General features: G+C 39.9%; 1 pseudogene; it reads left to right on the forward strand.

The window, feature by feature from the left end:
- LOC122048412 overlaps positions 1-20,515 on the forward strand; it is a 58,899-nt pseudogene extending 38,384 nt beyond the window's left edge.
- Positions 20,516-23,083: the final 2,568 nt, after the last annotated feature.

A 23,083-nucleotide genomic window follows, 5' to 3' on the forward strand; every position in this document is an offset into this window, starting at 1 on the left:
CCTTGTTGGCAAGCATTACATATTGTTGAGTCCAAGTCAGGTAATTTTGGTAAACCTCTACCTAATCCATTTAATTTACTTATATTTCTGAAATTAGTGTATGACATTCTTCTATGCCATAACCACGTTTCTTCTTCTCGTGTTAAATAACACTTAATTGAAGAGGTGGTTAAGTTAATCGCATAGATGTTATCTTTTCTAAACCCTTTTAGACTTATCGTAGGGTTATCTAGGTGCTTGATTAGACATTCTGAAGACAAAAACCTAACCTTATATCTGGTGTCACACAATTGACTTTATACTAAGGAGATTATACTTGAAATTTTCAACAAGTAAAACATTTGTAATAATGAAGTCAATTTTAAGCTCAATGTTATTTATACCAATTACCTTGAGTTTGTCATTGTTACCAAAGACAACTGTTCCTAAACTTTTGTAGGTAAATTGAGTGAATTTGGTGCGATCCTTAGTCATATGTTTGGAGCAGCCACTGTCCAAGATCCACTTGGTTTCCTACAATAAGTAGGGGTTGAAGGTTAGCCTATGTTTTGATTCCAATTTTGTTTAGGTAAGAGTAATCATAAAATCATTATTATTATTAATATATTTTTAAATAATTTTCAAGGTTTTTAAAATAATTTTTAAAATAATTTTTAAAGTTTTTTAAAGAATTTTAAAAATAATTTTTAAAGTTTTTAAAAGAATTTTTAAAATAATTTTAATTTTTTTAAAACTATTTTAAAAATAAAATTAATTTAATTTAATTCAATTTTAATTTAAAATAATTTAATTTAATTCAATTTTAATTAAAAATTTAATTTAATTCAATTTTAATTTAAAATAATTTAATTTAAATTAAATTAAATTAAATTAAATTAATTTTAATTTAATTTAATTTAACTTAACTCAATTTTAATTTAAAATAATTTAATTTAATTTTAATTTTAAATAATTTAATTTAATTCAATTTTAATTAAAAATTTAATTTAATTCAATTTTAATTTAAAATAATTTAATTTAATTTAATTCAATTTTAATTTAAAATAATTTAATTTTAATTCAATTAATTTTAATTTAACTCAATTTAAATTTAAAATAATTAAATTTAAATTTAATTTAATTTAATTAATTTTATTTAAATCCTTAGTCATCTCACCCGATCTATGTTTTCAATCAGAGAGTCTTATAATTTTATGAGATGAATTAGGTTCAATTTTAGGGTTTGGTTTAACTTTATGCTAGATTCAGGTTTAACTTTGAACTCAATAAATAGACATTCTTCATATAAACTTCTGGTTATGGTGAGTCACTTGGACATTATTAGAGTAACCATGCCTTCGAGGTTTTCCAAATAGTCCTATCTACTTAACTTAATACAAAACCTTGGTCTAACTGGTTAAGATCCGTAAAGGGTAGCTTCAATTAGTTCCACTAAGCCAAATGCACCAGGTCGAAGTCATATCTTCCTAGATATGCATAGACATAGTTTCCCTAACGTACTATCATCCAAAACTTCACTAGTACCATAGGTCAAGTTAAACTGTTGCCCCTTTTTAACTAGTCCTAATTACCCTGTCGGGTAGGTTAGTTTGGTTACCCTGTCGAGTAAATTATTTTTAGAGGTGTCAGCTATTCTGGAGCCTCCCCCTAAATTATTGGCCTTTATTTTTTATTTTTAGTTTTTGGTTTGTGCCTGTTCTTTTTATAGTTATAATTGACTTGATGATATTCTAAGTTTTGTGGGGTTTTAAAATATTTAGATTTTGAATTTGTTGGTCTAAGTTTGTATTTTGGTTTTGATTTGATTTATTTGACTTTACATAATATATTTTTTCTTTGGGTATGTAATATCGGTTAAGTCCTACTTGCGTGGTTAAGCACGCTTTCGGAACCCAAGCTTTACTTGATTGTTTGTGTTGGGTTATTAACGATTTAAATGTTTTATTTGAGCTTGACTTGTAGCCAAGTCCGGTTTTGTTGTAAATTGCTTTTTGATTATTTAAAATTCTAATTTTAAATTCTTAGATCTTGTAGTAAATTTTTCTAAGAGATCTTTTAATTTATTAATTTCTATTTTTAGTGATAAATTTTCCTCCTCAAGTGTTAGGTCTTGAATTGGATTTGGATTTGTAATTTGTTCCTTGAGGTTTTGATTCTCCTCAAGGAGCAATTTGTTTTCATTTTCTATTGTAATTAATTTCCTATTTAAACATGCAATAATTTTAAAGAACTTTCTATTTAAATTAAAGTATATCTCTTCGGGACCTTCGGAAATGAGTACGGACTCGTGGCTCGATTCGGGTTCGGACCCGTCTTCCGATTCGTCCTCCTATTCTGCTTCGAGGGCCATCAATGCGAGGTGACTCTGGTGCTTCTGGTCTTCGGCCTCCGATTCCTCTGAGGACGAGTCGTCTCACGTTGCTTTGAGAGCCTTCTTTTTGGTTGCCTTCGTCTTATCGCTTTTCAATCTCGGACACTCGTTCTTGTAGTGGCCCTTCTTGTTGCACCCGAAGCAGGTCACGTTCCTTGGTTCGGTTGGGGAGTTGATCTTCTACAGGTCATTTTTGCTGAAGGTCTTCTTCCTCCTGGTAAACATTTTCCTTACCAGATTCACCAGGTATTCTTCGTCTACAGAATCTTGGTCAGACTCATCTTCATGTTTAGACATGGTCTTCGTTCTTTCCTTGGTGGAACTTGCAAGTAAGGCAATACCTTTCTCGGACCCGGCGTTAGTTTGCTTGTGTAATTCTAATTCACAAAATAATTCATCTAACTTTAACTTAGATAATTTTTTGAAATTTTGTAGGCATCCACGATTGATGCCTATAAAGTATTATGTGGAAAAGCATTTAATGCATACTTGATTAGATCACAATTCTCTATTTGATGGCCTATCGCGTGGAGTCCGTTGAGGATGTCTTTGATCCTCGCGTGAAGCTGACTCGCCGTTTCTCCTTCCTACATTTTAATATTAAATAATCCGTTTAAAAGAAGGTCGCGTTTCATTACCTTGACGTCGCTTGTTCCTTCGTGTAGCTCGATCAGCTTGTCCCATAACTCTTTAGCATTTTAATGCAGTCTTACCCGGTTCAACTCTTCCTTCGTCAGTCCGCATTGTGGCATGTTGAGTGCTTTGAAATCTGTTGATGATTTTTTCTTCATGTCCGGAGAACACTGTTCTGGGTCCAGTGAAATTCCGAAGTTGTCGACAGACACCTTGTAGCCTTTGGTGACGATGAACCATTGGTCGAAATATGTCTTCAGGTAAACCTCCATTCGCTTCTTTCAGTACGAGAAATCATAGGGGAGGACGTACTGTGCTGAACCCTTCAACTTGAGACATTTTTTAACCTGCACACAATTAAATAAATAGACGAGGGGTCCCAAGACTTGGTCTTGGATTAGCAGTGTGGAATAAACTAAAAGAAATTAACTGAATTGGTGTTGCACCAATTCAGATTAAATTGCAACGAAAAAATTTTTCAAAAAGGTAACAATACTAGTTTGGAATATTATGAAAAACCAAAAAAAAAAAGAGAAAAGAATGAACAAAAGAATAGAAAAGAATTTCACCCCTGTCTGATTGGTGGTTGCACCAAATCCAGAGTGGTACCTGCTCTCTTCAAAGGCACCTCTGACTGATCTAGGGCGCCTCAGAGCACTAGAGCACCTCTGAGGTGCTTCGGACATTATTCATCTGAGGTTGGTTTTTGCTACTTTAATCCTACAAAATGAGTAAATCCAAAAATAAAGTGGAACCTACAAAACAAAGTTAACACAATATATAATAACATTATTAATTAGATACTGTCTTTTCAATACCAGAATCTAGTTATAGTCTCAGTTTAGACTTTCAAAATGAACATAAACTTAACCAGTGCCCACAGTCCTATCGGGGACTCACCCTTACTGGATCACTCTCCTCTAGTGACTTATCTTACTTACCATACAGAATCGATTGACTTTCCTTTGACCCACAAGGTCTTCGTGCCAGTTGTCAGGTCCATAGATCCAACTGGATTTTGGCCAGCTGTCAGGTTCCACGGACCTAGCTAGACTTCCCGCCATATATCAGGTTACTCCTTAACCTATCTGGACTTTCCACCAGCAATCAGATCCAACAAACTTAGCTAGATTTCAACATGGTGTCAGGTCCTATAGACCCTTCAAGTCCTGCACACTTGGTAACAAGGCTAGATCACACAACATCTGACTTTAGTCCACTTGTCATTGATCAAAACATGAGTTTGCTCATTGGTGCTAATTGCACCAACAAGAACAATGGTCAGGTGTTCCCCAGCGTAGTCACTCAGACGCTCAACTTAGAGGATGAAGAGGATGGTTATTAAGGTTTTGATATACATGGGTGTGCATATGTGTACTTTGGATACTGGAAAGGACTTTTTTTTTATAAAGAGAGCATACCTTTCCCCCTCGTTCCGATTCTTATGTTTGTCATTATTTAATTCCTTGAATAATCTCTGATTTATTCATGTCACTACCTTTCTCCTAAAATAACCAAGATTAATAGATTTTTCCTTCTATTTCGATCATTGCGTTGTTATTATTTAATTTCTTAAATAATATAAGATTTATTCACATCGCTGTGTTTTTCTGTAATAATCCAAGATTGGCACAATGGTTATTTTTTTTCTAAAATGGTCCTTCGCCATTCAAGAGTTGAGAGGCCAGGAGGTTAAAGAGCTGAGAGTCGAGAGGTCAGGAGGCTAAGGAGTCGAGAGTTGAGAGGTCAGGAGCTGGGAGTTCGAGAGGCCAAGAACCAGGAAGCTCAAGAAGGCAGGAGACTAAGGAGTAGAGAATCAAGAGGATAGAATCTGGGAGATCCGAGAGGTCAGGAGGCTGAGGAGCCGGGAGGCCTAAAAGACCAAGAGACTAAGAAGCCAGGAGGCGAAGGGCTAGGAGCCAGGAAGCCCTAAATCTTCCTGTTGGAACCACCTCAGCAGTGTTTACCAATCCTCTCTTATCTATGTGTTGCCTACTAATCATTCCCTAGATCATAAGTCTCCTCTTCAAATCTAGTCAAAGAGGCAAAAGTCCGACTAGCTAAACTATAATCTATATTTATGAAGAAATTGTGCATTAAATGCAAGCATGTTTCGGTTATTATGTTCTTTAATGCATCTAGCCACTCCTTTTAAGCACACCGTCTACATCATCCATCTTGATAACTGAGCCCAAAATGCACCTATGTACCTCCGAGATTGCATCACATTAATATGATGGGACTCGTGATAAAGAAAACTAAACGTCTTTTAATAGGTAATGATTACCTTGAGTTTTTATTTGTCCCATATGCTCAATCCTACGATGCAAAATCTATCCCAACTTTTAACAACAGAGATCTAACAATCTCTCTTGAATAAGTCAAGCTATATTAAGTCAGACAAAAATGCTTTTGTATGCAATTGTTGATTCTCTCATCGTCGCATCTTCTTATTCTTCGTCTTCAAGTTTTCTTCTCCACCTAGTAAGTGATTTCAATCTATTTTTATGACCATTTCTTTCATCAATCCCTTGTAGTGCCTCCCATGGCTGGGGAATCCTCTTCCGCTCTTTGGTATAGATCGATTGCTTTGAGTTTTACTGATGCATCTCTTAATCAATTGAGGATGGTTTATGGAGTCCCAAATGATTATCTATTAAGACTTCTGAATGATAACAATAGGTTAGACCATCCTCCTCCAGGTTTTGTAACCTTCTTCCAAAGTCACATGCTGAGTGGTCTACGTTTTCCTATCTCTGCTTTTTTCATTGAAGTGTTACAATATTTTCATGTCCCGTTATCACAACTTGGCCCCAATTCCTTTCATATTTTGACTAGAGTCATGATTCTCTTTCGCTTGTATTACATTCCATTTTCTCCTCGTTTTTTTTTCATTTTTTTTCTTTTACCTGAAAAAAATGGAGGATGGAATCTTCTTCTTTTCTTCTCGTTCGAGGATTAATTTGATTAAGGAGCTCCCTTCATCCCATAAGGGATTGAAACTCCAATTCTTTTTTTTAAACCCCCTAGGTTCCATCTCCTTGACAACTCACTGGTAATGGGAATTGCCTCCTCCTCTAACTTTGTAAGACTACCATATGGAGCAGGGCTACCATAGTGCGTCCTAGAAGCTATTTGGTTTGCAATTCAGTAACAATATCCTACTTGAGGAAGGACTGTTGCACATGTTTGGTCTTAACCCCCTACCAGCTCCTCTCATTGCTTCATTCGGTAAGAATTCTCATCTTCACAAGATTTGATGTCTAATTGAAAACATGTTATCTTTTGCAGCTGATAAAATGATGAGGGTATCTCTTAACAAGGTGATGAAGTTTACGGCCACAGAGTTGGAAGCACACCATATGGAAATTCTAGACCTTATTGAGGCAACTCCCAAGGAAGGAGCATCACCAGCCCCAGTTGCAGCCCCAATGGAGGGGACTTCTTGACCAGCGGCAAGGGCGCCAAGCCCGATAGGAGGGTAGTGATCTCCTACTGGTCGACCTAATGCTTCAACCGACTTCATCCGCGGAATCAGATGCTCCTATCAAAATCTTGAGGAAAATGTGTTGTCTGTCTGGTCCCTCGACAGAACAAGTAGGCCCCTCCATCCTTGTAGAAAATCCCTGTCAAATCGTCAATGCTCACTAGATTAGTAGGTTGCCTGATTACCACTGCTCTTCCATTGATGCACTTCTCTCCCCCTCTTAGAACTTCAACATCCCATCCTCCTGTTGAATCAAGAACTCTTCTTGTGGGAATGAGCTCGTCACACGTCCCCGAGGATTTGCCAAATAAAGGCGTCCCTCTTGTGGAGTTTGCCTAAGACCCAATCCAAGTAGAGCATAGGATATACCTTTCTATTTACCGTCCAACAACCCTTGCCTGGAAGAACGAGGAAGCAACAGTCAAAGACATGCCCATCCAAGCTTTAGCAGAGGAGCTTTTGTAAGATGGGGCCAAGCACATGTCTCAGTTGATGATATTCGGCCAATGATATCCTGAGATTGACCAGGGGCATCGAGATCTGAAGACCCGCATAAATGAACTGGAGGCTTAGCTAGCTGTAGCTCCTTCCCAAGAGATTCTGGATGCAGCTCAACAGGAAATAATTGATTGATCGCTTGAAGCAACTACAAAGAGACCCTGCTTTTGATCAAGCGACAATCACCCAACTAAGGAGGGGGATAGCGGAGGCGACAACTGAAAGAATTAGCTTGACACATAGAGTGAGTCAACTGCAGGTAAAGATAGATACGTTGACGACTACTGTAGCTTATCATCAAATGAAATTGGAAGCTACTGTAGCTAAGGAGGTAGTTGTTCAGACTAGTTTAGATGTCAATCAACAAGAGCTAGGGATTATGAAGGTGGAGCTAGGAGTTACTCGAGGGATGCCAAATCGGCTAAAGCTTGGGCGAAGGGTTGTCACTATGTCTTGGAGGCTGCTCTTATTGCAATTGAAAATGCCCGGGCTGAGGTGCGGGGCTAGGAGGTCTCCCTGACAAAATTACAAGCTTCTGTAGAGAAGCTGGACACCTAGAAAGATCAATTATAAGGTCAGGTATTTGAGCTTAAGGAGCACCAGACAGGAGAAGACAAGCATTGGACCCTCAGAAAAAAAAAATTCCTTCAATCGAATGAATTTTATGATATGGTGAATACTTGCTTCATTCGAATGGTATGATATAGCATCGATGACACCTTAAAGTAGTTAGTAGACAACGAGAAGCTTCCCGCTAACTCACCTTCCAAGTTATCGATATTTTGAAGATTAATAAGAGCATCCATGATGAAGATGCTACTGACTTTTAAAATGTACCTATCTTTTTGTAATAGTTTTTTGTCCATATAACAGATGTTTGGGAGGTGTTGTTCTCTGTTATGCTTGTAAAAGTTGGGATCTCAACCCTGACTTTGTTCAAGTCTAGAAGAGTTTAGGCCCTATAAAGGATAAAGCGATACGGTACTCACTCGACCCTTGTACGAAGAGGAGTTCACTACCGTAGCATGGAGGATCTCAACCTTGATATATCAAAGTCCAAGGGAGTTTAGGCCTTAAAAAGGATAAGGCGATACAGTACTCGCTCGACCCTTGTACAAAGGGGAGTCCATTACCATAGCCTAAAATATCTCAACGCTGACTACATCCAAGTCTGGGGGAGTTTAGTCCCTGAAAAGAACAAGGTGATATGATACTCACTCAACCCTTATACTACCACAATTTGAAATATCTTAACCCCGACTATGTCTAAGTCCGGGGAAGTTTGAGCCATAAAAAGGACAAGACAATATAGTACTCGCTCGGCTCTTGTATGAAAAGGACTCCTCTATCGTAGCCTGAAAAATTTTAACCCCGAGTAAGTCCAAGTTCAGGGGAGTTTAGGTCGTGAAAAGGATAAGACGATAGGATACTCACTCTACCCTTGTATGTGAAGGCCCCTTGACGGCCGGCTAGAGGGGCGGTGAAGAGCCCTATAAAGAAAAATGAACCTTCCTCGGACTTTATAGCTTTATTAAACTAACACTTGCATAAAATAAGTTTAAGAAGTAAACTAAGAGTAGAGGCACGAAGAGGTTACTTGGTTACAACCAGGGAGGTTGTTAATTCAAGAAAATTGAAAGCTCAATAAATAGTCTCCTTCAGACAGAGAAACCTCTCACAGCATTGATGGCTCACAAATAATTAGTATAACAAAATACAAGTGTTTACAAGTATTTTTTTGAACTATCGGGACCAGGGTTGTATTTATAACCCTAATCGAGGTGCCTGGAAGGCTTCCAGATGCCTCTAGGGGGATAAAACTTTATCCCTATTGCAACGTAATGCACCACGTTGTGTTTTGGAAAAATTTTGGTTCTTGGAACCCAGGTTCCAGGTGCTCGGAGTCTGGGTGCCTAGACTAAGTTCGGGCCCCTCGGATAGGTCTATGTGCCTCGAACTAGCTTAGGGCACCCCGGACCAAAAAGTCAGCATTTTGTTGACTTTCGGTCCAGGTATTCCGCTCTGGTTCAACTCGCATTGGTCTGGGTCTTCCACTTTGGCTCACGCTCACTTGGGTGATCTCGGCCATCTGGAATAGGGGTCTCCCGAACCCAACTTCCAGCCTTCGAGCAATCTTTCGCTCTGATTTCTCGTCCCTAAGAAACGTCGTGCATCTCCTTCTTATCCACTCGCGTACTCTTTCGCAACACCTCGTCCCTCAGACGCATCGAGCCCGTCGACTCTCTCTCGTGTCGTCTTTCTCACTAGCTGCGTCTTTCGCTTGACTTCCTGTGCTCCTAAGTTTCTACACACTTAGACACAAGGGTTAAAAACTAATAGGACCTAACCTGATTTGGTTGATCACATCAAAACTACGTTGGGATACTAACAATCTCTCTCTTTTTGATGTGAACAACCCAAGTTAAGTTAGGTAAACAAACATAAAGAAATAATAATAAGGTAATAAATTTGCAACTCAATAATGTGCAAAAAAAAATTAAATTATTCTCCCCTAGACTTAATCTTCCCTTCTTCCCCTTTGATCACATTAAATATGGTACTTTGAATTGATTTTGGAAAATCTAAATTTAAAGTCTAAGGAAAAAGAAAAAAAATGAAAGGTTAAGTTTCAAAAACTCAGGTTTTTAAAATAAAAATTGAAAAAGACTCTTTTAATTGATGATAAATTTAATACGGGTTGAATAGGAAAAAATATTTTCAAAAAAAGTTGAAGTAATTTTTTTTAAAAAAAAATTACACTTTGATAACTAATTCATAGAAAATTTTCTAACAAAAAAAAAATTCAAAAAATTGTCTAGATTAAATTTCATAGAAAAATAAGTTTGCTAAAATCACTCTAACAAATATGATTTTTATTAAATAAATTTTAACAATCAGAATTTTTCTAATAGAAATTTTAAAAAATAATTTAAAGTATTAGTTTACTGCTTTACAGTAAGTCAATTAAACATTTATTTCGATAATTGACTTCCAAGCTGTGGCGAGGCACTAAGCCTTCTTGGTTATTGGAATAACAACCACTTTCAAGACAAAGTCTTTTAAAGAAATTAAATATTTAACTTTCTTTCTGAAAGCCCCAAGTCCCAAAAGAAACATTCAATATAAATATGATTTTGGAACTAAATATAGGTTCCTTCCTACTAGTTAATTAAAAATTTCTGAGGAATATATTGTTGGTGCAACATCCCTCAGGTCAAGGTTGACCTGGTTGACCAAGCTGAGTCTTGGTTTGGGTTTAGATGTTTGACAATAAGATATTGATTGAAGAAGAGTCAAGTAGGTCAAGGATGACCGGATACTTGACTGGGAAGTCCTAACTGGGATGTTAGGCAGGAGGAAAATCCTGGTGAGTGAAGCCAGGTGAAAGACCTAGTGAGTGAAGCTAGGCAATTGGGAAGTCCTAGTGAGTGAAGCTAGGCAGGAGAAAAATCCTGGTGAGTGAAGCCAGGTGAAAGACCTAGTGAGTGAATCTAGGCAATTGGGAAAGTCCTGGTGAGTGAAGCCAGGCAAGAGAAATCCAGATGGGTCAAGGTTGACCAGACATCTGGTGAGAGTCCAAGTAGGTCAAAGGGATTGACCGGATACTTGGCACGAGGAAGAAAAGTCCAAGTAGGTCTTAGGGAGTGACCGGATACTGGCAAGAAGAGAAAAGTCCAAGTGGGTCAAAGGAATTGACCAGACACTTGGTGAGAGAGTCCTAGCTGGCCAAGGGTGACCGGACGCTAGGTCTTATGTACCAACAAGTCATGGTTGACTAGATGTTGGTTTAGGGGGCTTTGGGCTTGGTTTTGGGCAAAAACCAAGATCTGGATTGATCAGCCGATTGATCCAGTAGATCTGGATCGATCAGTGGATCGATCCAGAAGATCTGGATCGATCCACCGATCGATCCGGTGAGTCCCCACTAACAGATCCTCTCTGGATCGATCCGTGGATCGATCAAGAGGTCCCAATCGATTCGTGGATCGATTGGGACGCTGCTGCTTCGCGCGATAAGCCTTGGATCGATCCGTGGATCGATCCGAAGTTTTTCCAGAGCACATAAAGCCTCCCCGATCGATTGGGAGCATTCCAATCGATTGGGATTCGACCGTTAGCATCGCTTTAAGCCGTTGGCGTGCATTTCCTTCGACAGAACTTCACCGATTCATTCCAGATTCATCACAGCTCCTCCCCAGCACTCTCTAAGCTCCTCACCGCCAGTTCTTGAAGGTTCTTGGAGGTTCATCCAAGTCAAGAGGCGAGTTGCAACGAGAAGAAGAAGAAGCTAGGGTTTTTACTGCATTTCTTGTAAGCTTTTGCTTATTCTTTACTACCCTTTCTTCTTCTTGTACTGAGAGTCTTGTAGGGCTTCTCCGCCCTCGGTAGTTACCGAAAAGGAGTGTTTTCATAGTGGAGGGTGCGTGCGTGGTGTGGATCCTTGGATTAGTCATCTCCGTTGGAGGTGGATACCAAGTAAACTCCTAGTGTTAGCGTGTTTGTGTTTGTTTATGTATTTTCCGCTGCGCATTCTTGAAGAAACAAGCAACACCGAGCAACGAGCACGCGACGAGCTATTCACCCCCCCTCTAGCTACTTTTGGTCCTAACATATATTTCCTAGATAATTTTCTAATTTTTCCCTTGTAATATCTAAATTACCAATTTAATCCTTTATAGTTCCTGAAAGTTGAAGTAGATAAATTTAAACATACAAAAAATTTTAAGTTTTCTATTTGATCCTTTAAATTTGCATTCTCAATTTTTAATTTTTCATTTTCAGTTTTAATCTTGTCAAGATCTTCTAATCGACAAGATATAGCTAAGGTTGATTTTAACTCTTTATTTTCTTTTTCTAATTTACAGTGATTTTTCGATAAGTGTTTTATAAACTGAAATGACTTGTCAGGAGGAAGAGACCATACCTGACTTACCTTGTCGATCCCGCAATCTGAAGCTCCCTCTGAAGTGCTGCTTTCTTATGATGTCCCTCCCCCTTCATCAATGCTCTCGATGCTCATTCAGACAATCTTGCTTCATCCTCATCTTCTTGGTGACTTGCCACTAGCGCATGTCCGGCGAGGGCTTCGATCTCTGACTTAGACGACATTTCGTCCAATGTTACCTTTAGATTCTTGTGCCTTTTCTGGGTTGGTCTCTTGTCTGTGCTTGTGTCCTTATTCTTGTCCTTGCTTTTTAGTTTAGGGTAGTTGTCTTTTACGTGCCCTTCTTCATTGCAGTGGTAGCATGTTACCTTTCTTTTTCTTCTCTTACACTGCGCTTGATTAAACTTATTGGATTTAAATAGGTTTTTAAATCTCCTTACCATTAATACCATTTCGTCATCATCAAGTGATGTCTTAGAATTTGGTTTGTCCATCTTAGCTTTTAAGGCAATGTTTTGCTTTGATTCCTTCCTTAGATCTACACATCTTGACTCATGAATTTCAAAAGTTAAAAAAAGTTCTTCTAAAGTGCTTACCTCTAAATCCTTAGAGATAAAATACGCATCTACTAAGGTCGACCATTCTGGAGTCCTAGAAAATGTGTTAAGTGCGTACCTTGGTGAATCTTGGTTGGTTACCTTTTCTCCGAGTTTTGTGAGTTCGGTGATAAACTCTTTGATTCTTGAGTGGAGGTGTGCGACGGTTTCGCCTTCTTTTAATCGGAGGTTGCTGATCTGGTTTTGGAGCAGGTCCTATCTCGCTAGTTTTGCCTTCGAGGTCCCTACATGTAGTTCTAGGAATTTCTCTCAGAGCTCCTTAGTTGACTTATAGGCTCTGATACGGTTGACTTTTTGAGGTGGTAAAATACTAAGCAGATGAAACTCTGCTTTACCGTTTATCACAAAGTCGACTTGCTCTTTCTTCGTCCACTGATATTCTTCTTTGTCTTTTAGAACTACAAAACCATATTTCATAATTTATTAATAATTCAAAATCTATTTTGAAAAATACCTCCATCTTTTTCTTCCAACTCATGAATTTCCCCTCAAACTTCGGTGGATTGATACTCGGTCCGACTATCCCGTGTGCTTCATTTAGAGGTTAATTCTCCTGAAGTGAACCAGCTCTGATACCAATTGAAGGCCTCTTGGCGGCCGGCTAGAGGGGGTGAATAGCCCTGCAAAGAAAGACGAACCTTCCTCGAACTTTATATCTTTATTAAACTAACACTTGCATAAAATAAGTTTAAGAAGTAAACTAAGAGTAGAGGCACGAAGGGGTTATTTGGTTACAACCGGAGAAGTTGTTAATCCAAGGAAGTTGAAAGCTCAATAAACAGTCTCCTTTAGGTGGAGAAGCCTCTTACAGTGTTGATGGCTCACAAACAATTAGTAGAACAAACTAGAAGCATTTACAAGTATTGTTTTGAACCATTAGGATCAAGGCTGTATTTATAGCTCTGGTCGGGGCGTTTGGAAGGGTTCCAGGCACCTCCAGGGAGATAAAACTTTATCCCTGTCACAATCCAATGTGCCACATTGCATTTTGGATAATTTCGGTTCCGAGCGTCTAGAACGATTCCGGGCACCCAGAGTTCGGGAGTCCGGGCACCTCGGATAGGTCCAAGCGCCCCGGACTAGCTTGGGTGCTCTAGACCGAAAAGTCAGCATTTTGTTGATTTTCGATTCCCGTCTTCCTCTCTAGTTCCACTCGCATTGGTTCGGATCTTCAACTCTGACTCACGCTCACTTGGGTGATATCGGTCATCCGAAATAGGGCTCATTCGAACCCAACTTATTGCCTTCAAGCAATCTTTTGCTTCGACTTCTCGTCCTTGAAAATGCCGCTCGCCTCCTTTTCGTCTGCCCGCGTACTCTTCCGCAACAACTCATCCTTAGGATAGACCGAGTCCGTCGACTCTCTCCCATGCTTTCCTTCTCGCTATCCCGCGTCTTTCGCTCTACTTCCTGTGATCCTAAGTTCCTGTACACTTAGACACAGGGGTTAAAAACTAACAGGACCTAATCTGACTTGGTTGATCACATCCAAACTATGTTAGGGTACTAACAGTATGAAGGGAAGTCCACTAACATAGCCTAAAGGATATCAATCTTGATTGCATCCAAGTCTGGGGGAGTTTGAGCCCAAAAAGAATAAGACAATATAGTACTTGCTCAACCCTTGTATAAAGGGGAGTCTGCTACCACGACCTCGATGATCTTGATCCTGACTATGTCGAAGTCCATAAGAGTTTGTTCCTTGAAAAGGACAAGGTGATATAGTACCTGCTTGACCCTTGTACAAAAAAGATTCTGCTACTGTAGCCCATAGGATCTCGACCTTGATTATGTCTAAGTCCAGGGGAGTATGGACCCTAAAAAGGATAAGACGATACGATACTCGCTCGATCCTTGTATAAAGGGGAGTCGACTATTGTAGCTTGAAGGATCTCGATCCTAACTAAGTCCAAGTCCGCGGGATTTTAGGCTCTTAAAAGGACAAGGTGATATAGTACTCATTTGACCCTTATGTTGTGCAGGGAGCACCAGACGATTGAACCTAAGTTTTGATTATGACAAAGGGTCTAAAGTTAAGATTACATATTGTCTAATAAGTGTGAATGAGCTTGTAGAAAAATCCTAAGTGTTATTAGGCAAAAGTCCTAGTGGATTCTAGGCAAGTGGAAAGTCCTAACTACGGTTAGGTAAAACAAAGTCTTGGCGGGTCAAGCACTTTAGGCGAAATCCTAGAGTCGGGGACTCTAGGTAAAAATTCTGGTGATCACGAACCAGGTGGAAGTCTGGACGGACCATGGAGCGGGCGTTCAGCATGAAGACTTGAAGTCTCGAACGCTGAACAAAAGTCCAGACGATCTGGAGGATCGATTTGACAAAAGGTAAACTCTCCTAAGAGGAGTAGGTGAGGGTGCGTTCCCCCGAGGAGGGAATAGTAGTCGTTAGTTCGACCTAGAGTTTCAGCGAAACTCAAAGTCAGAATCGGGCAGTCTAAGGCTGTCAAATTCATAGTAAAATTCATATTTTGGATATTGGTTATTGCCTGGACTAACTTTATTTTGCATAAAATAAAGTGCTGAAAAAACTGGTTCGGGCGCCCGGAATGCCAAAATCTATCCCTTCGCCAGGTTGGAGCGCGCTAATTGGACGGGCTGACGTCATGGTCCAGGCCCCCTGAAGGGATCCAAGCGCCTGGAACAACCTATATAAGCAACATTCCACCAAGAGACAAGGGCATAACTTTGATTCGCGATTACTTTCTTGCCGCTACTCCAAAGACGTTCCTACAACTCCACGATGTGACTCTGACGATCGAGTGACCCTGCTCCAATGACCGAGCATCACAACTCCGACGACTGAGTGACACGACTTCAACAACTGAAAGCACAATCTTCCAAATCTCCAGAAGTTGTTGGTATACTTTTAATTACAACACTTAAATTATAAATCTATTGTACTCGTCTTTGTAAAGATTTGTCGAACTAATAGTGAATTGCCCAACGAAAGTGATCAACAATCGCGGGTAGGGGTGAGTATTCGGTTAATTCGGTATATAAATTAACTAAATTAATCGAAAACTGATTTAATGTTGGCTAATCGAATCAAATCAAAGTTTTGTTAAAATCGGATTAACCAAATTAAATTAAAAATAGATTATATCGATTAACACCGAATTAACAAAATTTGTTTAAAAAATAATAAAAAAATTATACAAAATTAATATGAAATTAACCAAATTAACCGAATTAACTGAATACTCACCCCTAATCGCGAGCCTTGGAGTAGGAGTCGTCACAAACATCGAACCAAATAAAAACAAACTATGTTAGGTTTGTTTGTTTTTCTTTCTGTTTTTCTTTCCGCTACATTATCTCCGATCGTGTTTTTTTAAACGAATTGGCTACAAGCACTATTCACCCCCTCTAGCGCAATGATCCTACAATTGGTATCAGAGCGGGGTCACTTTGAATCGGTGAAACTACCATTCAAGTAATTTTTTCGTGGTATTAGTGTTTATATTTTTTTTCGAAGTCGATCGGAATCGGCACAGTTGTCGTATTTCTATCAGTTTTATCACAATCAAGATTTATTCCTTCTCGAAGTTGGTGCAACATCACTCGAGTTCATTTATTTAAATTCTTTATCCCGCATTACTAATCTAAGACCAAGTCTTGGTACAAGTTTTTTTTTATATTGTTTACAAGATTTCTGTAATAGCACACCAAGAAAGTTATAGCACTACACGTCCTCCCCTCTTTTCTAGCGAAGACTTCGGCTATTGGAAGAGCCGAATGGAGTACCACCTTAAGATGCAAGTTGAGACATTGATAATCATCTATACGAGATTCGCATATCCCACTGAAGATGGAGTCCTCGTCCTGTGTGACAAATGAGATGCACCAACAAGAAAGAAGATTGAGGCTGACGCAAAGGCTACTCAGACTCTACAATGCGGCCTGACAAAAGAAGAGTTGAACCAAGTCGACCCGTTCTCAAGCGCAAAGGAGCTGTGGGAAAAATTAATCGAGCTGCACGAGGGAACTTCTGACATGAAGGTAAGCAAACATGATTTAATATTAAATAAACTATATAATATAAAAATGTAGAAAGGTGAATCGACAAGCCAACTTCACGCGCACATTCAAGACCTGCTCAATGACCTCCACTCAATTGGTCAGAAGGTGAAAAACCGTGATGTCATTAGGTATGCGCTCAATGCATTTCCGAGGAACATTTTATGGGCATCCATGGTAGATGCTTACAAAGTATCCAAAGATCTTTCCTTAATTAAATTAGATGAGTTATTATCTAAATTCAAGATTCATGAACAAACTAATACTACTCGGGTCGAGAAAGATATTGCTTTGATTGCAGGAACAAGCAGAACACGGGAACCAAAAACCAAGCGTCGGACCAAACCTGAGTCCGAAGATGAATTGGACTCAGAAGACGACGATGATGAGATCACTGTCGAGCTAGTTAACCTAGTATAAAAACTCCAAAAAGAAGAAAGGATTCACCAAAAAGGACATAAAGAAGGTGATGTATCCAAAGATAGTACAACTGAATTCAAAAGTCAAGTTCGAAGTAACGTGCTACGATTGCAACAAAAAGGGACACATGAAAGCCAACTATCCAAACTAGAAGAAAACAAAGAAGCAATGGAAAAAGAAGGCACTGCAGGCGACATGGGATGAATCCTCGTCAGAAGATTCTGACGAAGATGTTGAGCAGATGAGCTTCCTCGCACTTACGGCCCGAGAACAAGTCGACAAATCTGAAATCAAGAGCGAGTCGAAAATAGAGCCCGAGAGAAGCCACAGATTTGTATCCATTTATGAAGGGCCTAACCCCACTGTAAGTTCTTCTCAAATAGATAAACTATATAACTTAGTGAATTATCTCATGCGCAAGTTAGCTAAATCCAATATCCGGGTCAAATCACTTTAAAAGGAGGTAACAACCCTTAAGAAAGTGACTAACTCAAGCTCCTTGACTGAACCTGTTCAGACTGGAACTTCAACTCAAGTCCAACAACTTGAGGAAGAAAATTCTAGACTGAAAAGTCAAATTAAGGAACTGAAGGAAATATTGGAACTGTTCACCTTGGGTTCCAAGAATTTTGATCTGATTTTAAAAAAAAAAAGTCGTATACAATCGATCCGAACTTGAATATAAAGCTAAACGCAAATTTAAATCATATTTATCTCTTGTTAATTGTATCAATAAAAGAATAGTCCAAGCATGGGTCCCCAAGTCAAACTTGATTAATCAAGTTGGACTTGATCAATATTGGTTCCCTAAGGATCAAATTCACTACTTGATAGACCCTATCAATGCTATGATCTAGGGGGAGCTAATAGAAAAACTATTTTTATCATTAGATAGACTTGTTTGATGCTTGCTTTATTGCTCTCACTATACATGTTTAGACTATGGTAGATAAGGACCTAGACTTGATTCACACTTGACTAGTTAGACCTAGAATTTTCAGAAAGAAAATTAAATATTCAATTTCTTTGAAAGACTTTGTCTAGATATTTACTAAGCTCAGTTGTCCACTTGATCAATCGCCCGGATGCTTCTGGATTAAGGAGCACTCGGCCAAGAGTGCTATTAGTTAGTACTATGATTGCGTGCGATAAGAAGTAAGGATGCAATCTTCTAGATGTTAAGACCAAGGCATAAGCTAACTTCTTGAGTGTAGTACATCTACACTCGGCTCCTTTCAATAGTACTTGAAAAATACACGGGTTGTTGTTCCTTACCCTCCTGCCTCACCAGTACTGAGCCTACAGCATGCTCATTTACTGAAAGGTAAACCCATAAGGTTTCTCCTACTACAGGCTTAGCTAACACAGGTAGGGTTGACAAGTAATCTTTTAATTCTCGAAATGCGTTGTCACATTCTTCATCCCACTGAAATTTATTGGCCTTCCGAAATATCTTAAAGAAATGAAAACTTCGGTCGGCTGAGCAAGAGATGAAGCGGGATAACGCAGTGATTCACCCAGTTAGCCTTTAAGCTTCTTTCATATTGCGTGGGGGCTCCATATCCTGGATTGCTCGAACTTTGTTGGGATTTGCTTCTATCCCTCGCTCGGTCACCATATAGCCCAGGAATTTGCCACTTCTGGCTCCAAACAAGCACTTGCCAGGATTGAGCTTGAGTCCATATTGTCTTAAGGTTCGTCATGTTTCCTCTACATCTTTGCACAAATCAACAGCCTGAGGAGATTTAATCAAGATATCATCCACATATACCTCCATATTTCTCCCTATCTATTTCTGAAAGACTTTGTTCATAAGCCTCTGATAGGTCGCCCCTGCATTCTTTAGTCCAAAAGGCATAACCCTATAACAATAGGTACCTTCAGTTATAATAAAACTAACATTTTCCAGATCGTCCTTAGTAAGAGGTACTTGATGATAGCCCTGGTAAGCATCCATCATACAAATGTATTCGCATCCGACGGTAGAGTCCACCACTTGGTTAATGCGCAGTAGAGGATAGTAATCCTTTGGGCAAGCTTTGTTGAGGTCCTAGAAGTCGATACACACTCTCCATTTATTTCCTGGTTTAGGTACCAGGACAACATTGGCTAACCAGCTAGGAAATTGTACCTCCCGAATATATCCCGCCTCCAGTAGCTTATCCACTTCTTCCTTAATGATATGGTTTTAGTCGGCCCCAAAGTCTCTTTTCTTTTGCTTAACAGACCTAGCATCAGGATAAACATGTAATGAATGTTCCATTACTAGAGGAGAAATACCTGTAACCTCCTTGGGAGTCCATGCAAAAACGTCGTTATTCTGGCTCAAACATTGTATCAACTCAGTTTTAAGTGGAAGGTCCAAGTCGGCTGCCACATAAGTTATAATTTCTAGTTGCCTGACTTGTATTTGTACTTCCTCCTTTTCTTCATATATCAAACTGGGCAGTTTCTCCTGGATAGCATTAACTTCCATCCTCTGAGTTTTGCAAGCGACATTGGCTTTTGTTCAGATGATCTCCACATAGCATTTCTGTGCGAGTAATTGATCTCCACGGACTTCTCCCACTTGGTCGTCAACGGGGAACTTCACCTTCTGGTAGAAAGAAGAAACGACTGCCTGAAACTCATTCAAGGTCGGTTGACCCAGTATAACGTTATATGCAGAAGGTGCATCCACCACCATGAAATAGGATCTCTTGGTTCTCATTAGGGGCTCCTCCCCTAAAGAAATAGCTAGCTTTATCTGACCGAATGGTTGAACTTCATTGCCCATGAAATCATAAAGAGGAGTTACCATGGGTTGGAGCTCGCTTGGCTCTATCTGCAACTGGTCAAAAGCTTTTTTAAAAGTAATATTGATAGAGCTACCAGTATCAATAAAAGTACGGGAAATATTATAGTTAGGTATGACAGCTTTTATTATAAGAGCGTCGTCATGGGGTACTTCTACCCTCTCCAGATCTTTAGGACCAAAACTAATCTCTAGACCCGCTACTTTTTCTGTGCTACATCCAACTGCATGGATCTGCAGTCGCCGAGCGTGTGCCTTTCTTGCCCGATTAGAATCACCATCAGTAGGTCTGCCCGTTATCATATTAATATTTCCTCGGGCGGCATTGCTCCAGTTTTCTTTCTGTTGAGCAATCGCTATCTCGAGCTATGCTAGTTCATGTGCCCGAGATGGCCCACGTGGCAATTGTAATGCCCCCTGTTGTGTCTCAGTCGCCTGATATTCACGCTTAGGCGGATTATTCTACCTTTGGTAGGGTTGTCGGTTGGGAGATCGTCGACGATAACGATTGTTATTTGTCCTTTGGTTCCTCAGGGCAAAGCAATCTTCAGTATAGTGAGTACCCGACATATGATAGGTGCACCATCTTCGAGGGACTTCTTGTGGCATCTCTACATGATGGACTACTTGCGATCTTCGCTCGGGCTGACGGTGTGGAGGGGGAGCTCTGCGAGGCCCCCTTGGCAGATGAACAGGAGCTACAGCTCCCTCGTGGACTATGGTTGAGACATGCACTACATTCTCCTTCTTACGAGCTACTTGGGCTTCTTCGACATTAATGAATTCAGTAGCTCGCTCAATCAATAAATCAAAATTGGTTGGGGATTACGCACTAAGTCCTTGAAAAAACCGTATTGTTGAGGCCTTGAAAGAAAGAACTTACCAAGATCTCTGTAGTAGCATTAGGAGCATCAATAGCTACCTGATTAAACCTCTTAATATATGCTCTGATGCTTTCCTTAGGCCCTTGTTTGATAGAGAAAAGACTCCAAGGGGACTTATGATATCTTCAATTGCTAGAGAAATGATGCAGAAATACTTTACAGAAATCCTTGAAATGTCGAATAGAGCCTTCTGGTAAGCGTTTAAACCATCTTTGGGCTGCTCCACCAAGGGTGGAAAGGAACATTCGACATTTAACCCCATCAGAAAATTGCTGTAGCAAAGCGGCGTTCTCAAATTTAGCAAGATGATCCTCTGGGTCTGTAGTTCCAGAGTATTCTCTGACATTCAAATTCTGATAACACTTTGGCAATAGACCATCAAGAACTCTCTAAGAGAACGGAGTAACAATTCTCTCAGGAGAGCTATCACTGGTCATCATCTTTCCCTTGCTCTTTTCCTTTATTGGTGCCTCATCAGAGGATTCTTGCAACACCGGCTTTCGTCCTCCTTGTTCCATAGGAGTGCGAAAGAATGCCCAAGGATGTCTAGTGGGGGAAATAGGAGTAGGGGTTATATAAGCCACATCATCTTCTTCCATACCTCTGTTTTTACGGTGATTTGTAGTCAAGATCGTTGGATTTATTGCTACTGGTAAGGTACCTCTAGTGTTTGCTTGCTACTGATGTTGCTGTTGTAATGCTTTTTGAACCATGGAGTTGATGAGCAACTCCAAGTCTTCTTGGGTCAGAGTAATAGTGTTAGGCTTTCCAGTGTCCTCCATCATGTAGTCTCAGATTCAGGTAAGAGTTCCCACAGACGGTGCCAAATTTGATCCTATTTGAGAGCTTGCGAGATGAAGCACTGGGCGACGGTGAGTGGTGGCTAATAGTGACTCTGATGTCGAAGAACGGGGAAGGGTCCAAGAAAACCACAGCGGACCTCCCAAACACTTAAATGCAGAACAATAGACCCGAGAAGACCAAAGTGGATCTATGAATAATACCTTGCAAAAAGGAATTCCAGCGAGGTGGCTCCGTGTATCGATCAAAGTTCGGCAATCCAATAGATGAGATGATCTCGTCTTCCTGCACACGATGAGACCAACCGACAAAGCGTTAGTGACCTAAGACCGGGTTGGGAATCCCTGGCTAGGCCCTCCGATGCTCAAGTTAGTCTCTAGCGTGAAGAAGAAGAAGCAATATGAAAATTAGGATTTGATTTGGATGCAATGCGTATGTTTGCGTCCCTTGCCAGTGGAGAGGATTCCCCTTTTTATTCCACCTCATCTAACCTCCACAATCATGAGGTGGATCCCGATTTGTTAAAGTTTGTTAAGAGATGACGTAAGCCAAAACTGCAATAATAGTTTAAGGAATCTTTTTCTTACCCCAGATGTACCTTCTTTGTCGTTTAGCATACTTGTGGAGACTTCTAGAAGTTATTTGCCGCCAAATTGATTAAGTTGTCATATGATTACATATTGTTATGGTTCACCTGTTGCATATAATTGGTTAGTAACATAAGCTCATTTTGCATATATGAGGAATATCTTCTGTCTGTACTAGTCTCAGTCGGTATTCTATACTCGATCGGTTATTTATACCCGACTAGGACTTCATTATAAATATGCCAGAAATCATGTAAGGTTGAAGACTTTTATGTTCGAACTACTTCTCATACTCAGCCTGTCTATTGAGCCTGGACGGTCATACCTTGCCGACCGAGATTAATCGGTCGAGCGTATATAGGTCTTCAAGACAACTTAACGCTAAGTGCTTCTACTTTCGATCGGTTTCTTACACTCGATCGATTTTCGCCTACCGAACTCATATGCTCAGCCGGTCCATTGAGCGCGACCGACCCTACCTTACTGACCAAGATCAACCAATTGGGTTTTTAGAGATAGTATTACCCGATAGCCCTTCCTTTAATCGGTCGTATGTTAAGGATCATGTGAGACTAAATGCCTCTGTGTTCGACCAGTCTACGGAACCTGGCCAGCCTTTGCCCACCGAACTTATAGACTAGATCGGTTTATTCATTCGCCTGACCTCTGCTTCTTGTGCGCAAGGTTAAGAACTTCCACGCCCAGCTGACTCTTTATGCTCGGTCGGTTATATATGGCCGATCGAGAACCCATGCTCAATCGGTCTTTGCTTACTAAACTCCTTTGTTCAAATGACCTTGCCATGCTCTGGACCACCTAAGGTTAAACTTTCCTTACGCCGGGTCGATTCTTTATATCCGACTGACCATATATACTCGATCGGTCTTTTATATTCGGTCGGTCTTTGCCTACCGGTCCTATATGCTCGGTCGGTTTATTACGTTCGACCGATCTTTGTCTATCATACATGTAGCGACCCCATTATCGGGTCAAACCTTTTTCGGGCAGCCCCTCATCTCGCCCTTTTCAGCCTTCCTTGTCTTTGTTATCCCCTTTCCTTTTCCTGCAAAAGGGT

Source organism: Zingiber officinale, chromosome 2B (genome assembly GCF_018446385.1).
Source record: "Zingiber officinale cultivar Zhangliang chromosome 2B, Zo_v1.1, whole genome shotgun sequence".
Classification (NCBI taxonomy): Eukaryota; Viridiplantae; Streptophyta; class Magnoliopsida; order Zingiberales; family Zingiberaceae; genus Zingiber; species Zingiber officinale.